Below are 10,498 nucleotides of genomic sequence, written 5' to 3' on the forward strand. Positions count from 1 at the left end.
GACGGCTGTGCTTCATCCACTCTGCTACTTCTTTCATTCCTTCATGTAGGTTTGTTTTGGCGGTGTTAGGGTCTTTGGTTAGTGAAAGGATCTGTTGGGTGTCATCAGCGTATGAGATGATGTTGAGGTTGTGTTGGCATGCAATGGTTGCGAGGGGACTCATGTATACGTTGAATAGGGTGGGGCTAAGAGAAGATCCTTGTGGTACGCCGCAGATGACTTCGGTGGCTTCTGACTTGAACGGTGGGAGGCGGACTCTCTGAGTTCTTCCGGAAAGAAACGAGGTGATCCAGTCCAGAGCTTTTCCTTGGATTCCGATGTTGTTGAGGCGTTGTATAAGTGTGCTGTGGCAGATAGTGTCGAAGGCTGCGGAGAGGTCAAGAAGGATAAGGGCGACTGTGTCTCCATTGTCCAGTAAAGTACGGATGTCATCTGTTGCTGCGATAAGGGCGGTCTCAGTGCTATGTTTGGCTCGGAAGCCGGACTGTGATGGGTCGAGGGATTTGTTGTATTCGAGGAAGGAGGCGAGCTGGTTGTTGACAGCTTTCTCGATGACTTTGGCCGGGAATGGTAGGAGCGAGATGGGTCGGTAGTTTTTGAGTTCGGTGGGGTCTGCTGTGGGTTTTTTCAGGAGTGCGTTGAGTTCGGCATGTTTCCAGCTTTCCGGGAATGTGGCGGAGTTGAGGGAGGAGTTGATGACGTCACGGAGGTGTGGTGCTATGATGGAGTCTGCTTTGTTGAAGATGTGATGAGGACAAGGGTCTGTGGGGGATCCTGAGTGGATGGAGTTCATCAGGTGAATGGTGTCCTCAGTGGAGATTGGGTTCCAGTCATGAAGGATGTTCAAGGGGGGTGAAGGCGCGGCAGAAGGTTGGGTGGGTTGGTCTCCGGGTTGGTTGTCGAAGCTGTTGTGGGTGTTAGCGATTTTGTCGTGGAAGAACGAGGCTAAGGAGTCGCAAAGGGTTTGGTAGCGAGTGTTGTCATTGGAGTTTGGCAGTGGGGTTGGTGAACTCTTTGACGATGTTAAATAATTCCTTGCTGTTATGGGCGTTGTTGTCGAGTCTGTCTTTGAATGCGGATTTCTTGGCTGTCCGGATCAGTTGGTGGTGTATACGGGTGGCGTTTTTGAAGGCCTCCTTGGTGCTAGTGTTTGGGTCTTTTTTCCAGGTCTTCTCAAGGGAGCGACAGAGTTTCTTTGATTTCTTAAGGTCATCGTTGAACCAGGGGGCGTTTTTTCTGCCTAGTTTGATTTGACGTGTTTTCAAGGGTGCTAGGTTGTCGGCGCTGTTGGTGAGCCATTGTGTGAGGTTAATGGCTGCTTGGTTAGGGTTTGATGAAAAGGCAGGGGGGTTTTGAAGAAGCGATGTGGAGATCTGGTCGATGGTGATTTTGTTCCAATTTCTTCTTAGAGTGGGTTGAGGGAGGCAGTGGGTTGTGGTCTTTTTGTATTCAAAGTGAACGCAGCTGTGGTCCGTCCAATGGAGAGTTGTGGTGTGACTGAAGGAGATGTGATTGCTGGAGGTGAAGATGGGGTCGAGTGTGTGTCCTGCGTAGTGGGTGGGGATGTTTACTAGTTGTTTGAGTCCGAGGTTGGCGAGATTGTCCAGTAGGGTGGTGGTGTTGCTGTCGTTGCTCTTTTCCAGGTGGAAGTTGAGGTCTCCCAGTAGGATGTAGTCTTCTGAGGGGAGGACGTGTGGGGTGATAAAGTCGATGATGTCTTCATTGAATTGTGCGCGGGGACCTGGTGGCCTGTAGAGGAGTGTGCCTCTGAGCGTGGTCTTGGGGTTGGTGTGGATCTGGAAGTGAAGGTGTTCGGCGATAGCGAGGCTGTAGTCTGAGGTGGTTGAGGCACGGATGGAATTCTTATGGACGATGGCGATGCCCCCTCCTGTTTGGATGGGGCGGTCTTTTCTGATGATTTTGTAGCCTTCCGGGATGGCTATGGTGATGTCTGGAGCTGAAGAGGCGTTCATCCAAGTTTCTGTTAGGAATGCGACATCTGGAGAGATGGTGTCAAGTAGATTCCATAGGTCGATGGCGTGTTGGTGAACCGAGCGGGTGTTGAGAAGGATGCACTTAAGATGGTTATTGTCGGGTCTCTGTTTGATGTTTTGGGGCGTAATGTGGGTCGTGGTGCATGCGTGTTTGCAGGAGAGGCATGTGAAGGGACCATGGGTATGTCCCGGTGTTGCTAGGGCACAGGTAGGGAGTCTGCCAGGGTTAAGTGCTAGGAGGGTGGATGTGTCGTATGTAATGCGGGTTGGCTGGGCGTAGCGGGGACCAGGGGGCGTGGCGCTGGGCGCGGTCTTGGCGCGGACGGGCGTAGACGGGCTTACCTTTGGCGCACCTTCGGCGCGGCCGCAGCGCGTTGATGCTGCGCGTTGGGGCATTTGACTTAAATGGACAGTGGAGGGGGCGGAGCGTGGGAGGGTCAGCTGAGAGGCGTTAGCGGGGAGGGTAGGCGGTACAAGGGAGTAAACAACAAACCAGGTTACAAAATGGAGTTTGGAAAGTGAAACTTGGACAGACTTTGGTTAGTTAAAAGCTAATTCCACAATGTAATGCACACAGCCGAGGCAGCACAAAAATGCAGATTATAGATGGAGGCAGTAGCTACAATCACATGAAGTTGCACCAAAATGCAGAAAATAATGCGAGGTACGGCGCTAATAGTCAATGCGCTATGTTTAAATTACAATTTCTATCGTGCGCGATGTTACCAAGTCAAATACACTCAGGCGCTGTGTATATATGTCGAGCGCGATGTTGAGAATGCAATTTAAATGCAATTTAAATCGAGCCCGATGTTGAAAGCTACTTTCAATCACGCACGAACTTCAATATGCTAATTCAGTCGAGCGCGAAGTTAAATGCTGCTTTTCAGATACACGCGATGTGTGGGACAAGCCAGGCAGCTGTGCAGCACGTGCACTCAGGTACAGACATAAGTGTGCCCACTGCGGATGGAGCCGGTGCCGCGGAAGCAAAGCCGCCAGTACCCCAGCCAGTGCCCCTGCCTACGCTGGCGCATCCAGGTCACGCCACAGTGGCCGCCCTGCCCCCGTTCAGCAAACTCTCCGATCCGGCAATGGCAGCGGCGTGATGTAAGTCGTGGATCGGCCACCTGGACCACTAATTCGGGGGTATGAGAGAAACTGAAGGGAGAGTCAAGAGATCGCTCCTCATGTGTTATGGTGGAGGTGAACTGTACGAATTGTTCGAATTGCTGCCTGCAACAGGGGCGGACGATGACTACGATGGAGCAGTGGTTGCCCTGAACAGGCATTTTGATCCACAAATAAACTCCGACTTCGAACGTTTCAAGTAACCTCAGGCAAGACAAGGGGAATCTGAGTCCATAGATGTCTTCTACACCCGTCTAAGGAAGTTGGAGAGATCCTGTGCGCTGCCGGACCAGAGGGAAGAGATCAGGGTGCAGATCAATCAGGGGTGTCATTCAGTGACGCTACGCTGCCTGATACTCGGCAAACCGGGCATCAGTCTAGACGAGATCCTCTGATCTCTGAGATCCGCTGATGAGATGGAAGCGGCCCTCAATCGGACTACGGCGCAGCCGGTATTGACACTGCCGCCCGTGGTCAAAGAAGAAAGTGTAGACACTATTCAGAGAAGGCCGGCACAGTCAAGGGAACCTACGAGACTGCCCCAAAGAAACGCATGCAGGAACTGCGGATTAGACCACCCAAATGTCTCGGCAAGCAATTTTAGCAGAATATTTCCGTAATCACAGGAATTATTGCTGGTAATACCAGCGATGTATGTTTACACCAGTCAACACCATTTTCAGCTGTCTCTTCTCCTCTCCTGCTTTCACATCACTTTAGCAAAGGGGAAGGATGCATTGTTAACTAAATAGACAAAAGGGATTCAATTTGCATTTCCTCTAATTCTTCTGATGAAACATGTTGTTGCAAAAATCCGAAGAAACATGTCTCAGATAATAGTTGGCCTCCCATTTCTGCCAAGATGTCAATGCTCTGTCGGAGCGACTCTTAATTCCAATGTGTTTCCAAGAGGAAAAGTCTGGGGATTATCATTGATGACTTGTAATAAGGGTCTAATGGACAGATGTAAACAGCATTTCTGAGGTCGCAAAAAGCCTGATTTGCAGAACTGTGCTGTTTGCGAGCCCAAAAAAGTTTTTTATATATACAAAAATGCCAAATTAACCTCTTACCGAAACCCAATTTGTATTTGCAACACAATTCCGAATTGCAACCAGATACTAGTCACAAAACAGTAACACAGTAATAATTTATCACCAATACAAAATTGTTGGTAGCCCATTCGCAAATGGGAAAAGTTTCCCAACACACCCATTCCCATTTGAGAAAGTTAAACAAAACATTTTTTAAGAACAGGTAGTGGTCCCACTGTTTTCTTTTCTTTTTTTTAAATGCATCCAGGTCACCTTTAAGGAAAACATGCTTCATTTAAAAAATAAAAGAGTGCTTTATTTGAAAGCAATCACAGCCCTGGTGGTCTGCTAATGCCATCCACCATTCCTGTGATAGCTGTAATTCCTAATGGTTTGCAAACTGCTACCTTCCTCATTATTATGCATGAGGTAGGTCCATTCGCGAACTATATGAATTGCTAATATAAATTTTAAAAAATGATTCATACATTAGGAATAGAGATTTTCGAATTGAAAATCTAAGATAACCATAATTAGGAAATTGCTGTTCCTAATGTAAGTACATCCGGCTTTAAGTGTTGACATAACACACCTTTTAACCAAAGCATGCTCTTTAGCCATACTTCGAGATTTCTCACTCATGTTAAGATTCATTTTACTCATTAGAAGCACTGCTGGAAGATTTATCACATTCTGCTGCAAAGGCATCTCAGATTAGTTTTGACCCTCACTCCCATTTGGAAAAGAAAGTAAACTTGTACATGAATTCTAAAGCATCTTGTTCAGCATTACATTTTTGACGTGCAACACTACTGTAGAAAGTAAACTTGTACATGAATTCTAAAGCATCTTGTTCAGCATTACATTTTTGGGGTGCACCGCTGCTGTATTACCTCGTTAGAAGAACGGCCACATCGTGGTGCGTTGGATGGGCATCACTTTTTGGGTTTACACTCTTCTGCCATTTACAAAAGCTGGCCAATGTCTGGTCTGCATTATGAATTATTTTTAGTCCTTGCTAGAGGAGAAACACATACAACCATTACTACATTTTTTACATTCAACTGAAAGCAATACATGTTTAATCACTGCATGGGCAGTATTTGTTAAACTCATAATCGCCTAAAAGTGTCAAAGTATACGTTTTCCAGGAGAAAAAAAAGTCACTGTAAAGAAATAATGGTACTCATCTTGCTTCTAATCTATTCAATGTCAACATGTCAACATGTCCTCTATCAACCAGAAAATTGGAATATGTCTAAAAACATTATGAAAACTAATTGCATTTTAAGGACGTTGTTTAATGGAAGATTTTTTTTTATTTCAGTAATTTGTTATTGAAAATTATATTTACATGGGAAATAGATTTTTCATGTGATGACTTTTGTTAATGCTCTGGGTACAAACTGTGCCTCGTAATTTATGATTAATTGTGGTGTTAAGCGAGTGTCTTCCCATATGTCCTTTTATTGAATATTTAGCATTATGAAAATATCTTCCTCAGAATTTGAATCGAAAACCTAGAAAGGTCGAGGGAAGGGACCACATGGTTAAAATCTAGGCATCAAAACTCACAGAACTTTGCCAGTTACAGAGAGCCGTGCGTTTCTTCTACATCACCCCTAGGTTTTTGGAAGGCCTGTTATTGGCACGGACAATTCCTTAAAGAAGTAAAAGGTATTGGACGTCAATTCAGTATTAGAAAAGGAACACAAACCCGGAGCAAAGCGTTAGTAAATTCGGCCCAAGTATGCATCTCCTTGGCAGAAGCAGAACAGAGGCCATCATCAAATGGCTGACCAAACTCAAGTCGAATCCATTACCACGAGTTACGTTTACAACGGGTCACTTACCACGCAAACGTCTTTTCACCGCGGGTGCATTCCAGGGGCCTCATTTATGAAAAGTGACGCATCGCTGCGTGAAAACAGCGATGCGTCACTTTTCACTGCGCACTCCTTGCGACACCAATGATGCGTCATATTTAATGTATGACGCATCATGTCGCAAGGACTTACAGATACGTCAGTATTTCTGACGCATCTGTAAGCGCAAAAGTGACGCATTGCTGGAGTGTGTCACAAAAGTGACGCATCTCCAGCAATGCGTCCTTTCACATGGGGAAAGCCCCATGTGAAAGGGCTTGCGTCAGTCTTACGCCTGCTGTGAGGCAGGCGCAAGATTTTGACGCAACCGCATCCTAAAAGTGACGCAGTGAAATCTCATAGATTTCACTGCGTCACTATTACGAGGCTTTTTGCGGGGGAACGCCCCCTCTGCATACATTATACCTGACGCAGGTATAATGTGGCACAGGGGTTTAAAAAGTGACGCATCTACCTAGATGCGTCACTTTTTAAATATGGCGCAACAAGGCGCATGTTTTACGCTGCAGATGCGTCACAAAAAGTGACGCATCCGCAGCGCAAAACTGACGCAAGGCCTCATAAATGAGGCCCCAGGAACGTCTTTACCACGCAACGAAAGCTTCATTCCTTCCAGTCTTCGTTCCTTCGTCCTGCGTGTATATCATTAGGAGAAAGGGACAATAAAAAAAGGGGGCTAGGGGGCCTGGGGGGGTCTCCCTCCAAAAAAAAGCGGAATAAAAAAAAAAGAAGAAAACTTTTTTTTAAAAAAACGCTATTCAGTGCCAAAGGAGAGAAAGGAAAGTGCCTCAACAACGACGTGGCGTGTACGTCAAAATAGAAGTCCTATCTCTATTTTGAAAGACGCGTTTTGACGCTGGAAACGTTAGAAGTATCGTAACGTAAATATGGCGGTGTACAATCGTGCGTGCACAAATACTGCGTGGTAAAGAGACTTGCGAACTAAAATTTGCGTGGTAATGCCATGCGTGGAACTTGTAATCGTGGTAAAATCATATATTCGTGTGATGGAGATATAACCTGACTGGTCACTCCTGGGTTTTGATTTCTTCTCACTTCTCTTGGAAGGAGAAGTCCTGAAAAGGAACGTGCAACGTCCAGCAGCTGCTTTTGTAATAAGCCTCCAGCACACTTGTTGTCTATATGCAAAATAAAAACATCCTGAAATGGGAAACAAACTAATAAATACCAAATTCCACGTTTTCCTTCTGTTTCTACCACTGTGTTTGTGATCAATCAGGTCATGGGTCGAAAGATAATGTCAGTGGTCACAGGTACGACCCCTGGCGAGCCATAAATGACATCCATCAAAAGAGTCATGAGAGTCACGACTCCTTAATTATGGTTACAATGAACTCCAAATATAAATTAATTTCTTAAATCATTACTATTGTTTGTGCCATCAGGTAAGACATCACGCTGAGGAAATGTTATTAAAGTGCATGTCACGCCTGTCAAAATTCTGGTAGCTGAATATTTTTTGAAGAAATTTGACAGAGAGGAAGCAGCCTCGTCCAATGAGCAATCCTTTTCTGCTTTTCTGAAAATCTGTTCAGCAGTTGGTGGAAAGAAGCCAAAAACTAGTATCCATATAGGTTAACAACAATAGAGCTATTTTGACAGTTGGAGGTGTCATCTAGGCTTTGCCAAATCAATATTTTTTTTAAATCAGATTGGAGGATGGAATATCTTTCCACTTGGTCAAGTGGACCAAAACTTAATGTCAGCCCAGACACCTCTCACCACTATGGTCATAAATCCTAAAATTATATTTTTTGACACCGCCAGCTCAAAACTTTAGCACTCGCAACTGACATAAAACCTTAGGCTGAACTCTGAAGGTTTCATGTGCTGGTGATTGAGTAATGGTACATTTTGCTGTGTCAAAACTTTACTGTTGTTCATACCGCAATTCAAACTTACTATACTTTCTGGGGATACCTCCTCGAGGAAGTGTCTTGCAGGCAACTGTGTTCTGAAATTTGGCATAAAACTCGCAAAGCCGCAAAAAAGATCTCAGCTAATCCTTGTGCCACTGAATTTCTGTAATTGCCTCCACCTGGTACATAAATGGTGAAATCCCATTAATAAAACTAAATATCCCAAAAATTCAACCTGCCTACTTCCAAACTCACAGATTCTCAGTTGAGTGTGGGACCTGCCTGACGAAGTGTGTGTAAGACTCTTTCCAACATCACATCATGAGATTACTTATGTACACCAAAGAGGAATACATCATTTTGGAAGATGACTTCCCCTTTTACACATTTGAATAGAGAGTTAAACAATCTCTAGAACACTGATTTAAAAAAAAAATGTTTTATATTCTTCTGTAAAATATTGAAGCATTTAAACAGAACACAAACATGAGTTATACATGAATGTCTGTCAGTGAACAGGAAGTACTGGGGAGGTGGGTTGAGGGATGAGTAGGGGAACTAGGAGTGATTGGGCGATGGAAGAGGTATGGAAGATACAGAACAACATAATGTGTACTAGGATATGGCACACTTTTTGTCTCCTCCAGTACTGGAACATCTTTGCCTTCTGTGCACCAGCGTACATAACCTTGCGCTTTAGTGCAAGGGGGGATGTGTTTTCGAAAGCATTGGTTTTGTCCATCCAGTACAAAACAGTCCTTTAGGACTTTTTTAACTGTGTTTGTGTGCTGTACAATGTAAAACACCGACACAAAGTCAGCAGCGGCCGGCATGGCTCGTAACTGGAGGGGCAGCTGTGCAGGTCGCAGGGGGCATGTGAGGGGGGGGGGGGTGTAACGGGTGGTGTCGCACAGGTGATGAAATTAAAAAAACATTAACCTACCTTGGGGCCAGTCCCTAGTCGCTGCTCCTGATCTCCTGTCTCTGACTACAGGAACAGTAAGCAGGCAGCCAGGCCCCCACCCCTAAGCCAATCACATTGCTGCAATGCACCTTGTGATTGGTCTGAGCAACGAGACATGGCTCCAAGCCAGGGTCGGGAGAGGTGGGTATGTTCTCCATGCAGGCTGTAATGCAGCCTGGATGAAGAACATGGAAGGGCGCATGACTGGTTTGGTCGGCCCGAGAGGGCCCACCAGTCATTGCGCACTTAGGTGTGGTTAAATCACTCCTCCTCTGTCCTGTCCATGAGCAGAGCATCCTTGCCCACCCACCTTCAATGCAAAGCAGCAGGACAGGACACAAAAGATAAGATAAAGTGACGATAATGGGTTCTGATTAAAAACAGGAAGAAATGGCGCTCAGCGTGTGCGATTTAGAGTTGAAGATCACAGTTACGGGAGTACACGGTGCAAGTAGGTCAGGGGGAACAAATCCAGACAAATAACAACCCCTGCAAATGGTGTTGGTCAGGACCCACACTGTATAAATAAGTACAAGTCCTTGTACAAGGATAATGGGTTTTGAAGTCAAAACCAAATAAATGTAGCAGTCTTTAAGGAAAAAGAAACAGAGTTCGATATCCAGGGTCATGTAAAGAATAGATTTATCTTTAAATTATGGTCAGTACAAAAGAATACCAGCCGGACACGTGTTTCGTCACACTGTGGTAAAGATGTGACTCTTCAGGGCTAGGAAGGACATAAAATGAAAATAATAAACTTATCAGAATGGACACAATTACTGACATAATTATTTCCATCATTGAATAAGGTGATAACTCAAGAGCCACCTATCTAGTTGTGGAGACCCTATGGCGAAAAGGTTCATGGTATAGTGACATCAAAACTAGAAAAACCAAATGACATGTGGTGAGGTGTGGTTCCAAAGCCTAAAAGCGGAAAATATTGAGGATCAAACTTTCAAGACAGTTATATATGTTAATACATTTGTAAAGTTCCAGAACATGATCTAAGAGAAAACAAAGACATAAAAAAATTCAACATTCGCGACAAAAGAGCAGTTTGTGTGAGTTATCTGGTTGTCTGGGTTTAAGGAGAGAAAGCAACACATGGCCGGCAAATCTTATGGCAATGGTACTAAAATGTGCTGAAAGCTTCTGTAACAGGATCGGGTTTGAAGTTTGTATAAACAACGGAACAATAACTACAGCGCATTAGTGCACTGACCCCGTGTACTCCCTGGGAGGAGAGACTGATGAAGGGACTGTATACTAGCGCAGAACTCTTGCTGGGGTGCTGCTGTCAGGATGATTCCTGGGCTACTTGCCCTGGCTGAGGCACGGAGTGTCCTCTACCCTTTCTGGGCATCTGATAAGGAGGGGTATGGCTGGTTCCACAAGTGGGCTATCTATGACTGTCTGAAGGACATACAGCACTGACACAGGCCACTCTCTTGCAGTACCTATGGGTAAAACGATCAAGAAGCACAACCAGGGCATGGCCCTGACAGTGGGCTCTCAGGAGGGAAGCGGGAACTCTGCCATGCAAACAGAGATCATCAAGGATCCCACACTATAAGATATTCAACAGGCAATTACGACTTCCAGAGAG

At 45.2% G+C, this 10,498-nt stretch overlaps 1 protein-coding gene across 1 annotated transcript in view; it reads right to left on the reverse strand.

Moving 5' to 3' along the window:
- LOC147726376 (A disintegrin and metalloproteinase with thrombospondin motifs 12-like) overlaps positions 1 to 5,173 on the reverse strand; it is a 428,493-nt gene extending 423,320 nt beyond the window's left edge. The window contains exon 1 of the mRNA XM_086962924.1: positions 5,053 to 5,173. The gene's annotated coding sequence lies outside the window, so the exon portion shown is untranslated. The remainder of the gene's footprint in view (positions 1 to 5,052) is intronic.
- Positions 5,174 to 10,498: the final 5,325 nt, after the last annotated feature.

The sequence above is a fragment of the Lissotriton vulgaris genome, chromosome 3_1 (genome assembly GCF_964263255.1).
Source record: "Lissotriton vulgaris chromosome 3_1, aLisVul1.2, whole genome shotgun sequence".
NCBI lineage: Eukaryota > Metazoa > Chordata > Amphibia > Caudata > Salamandridae > Lissotriton > Lissotriton vulgaris.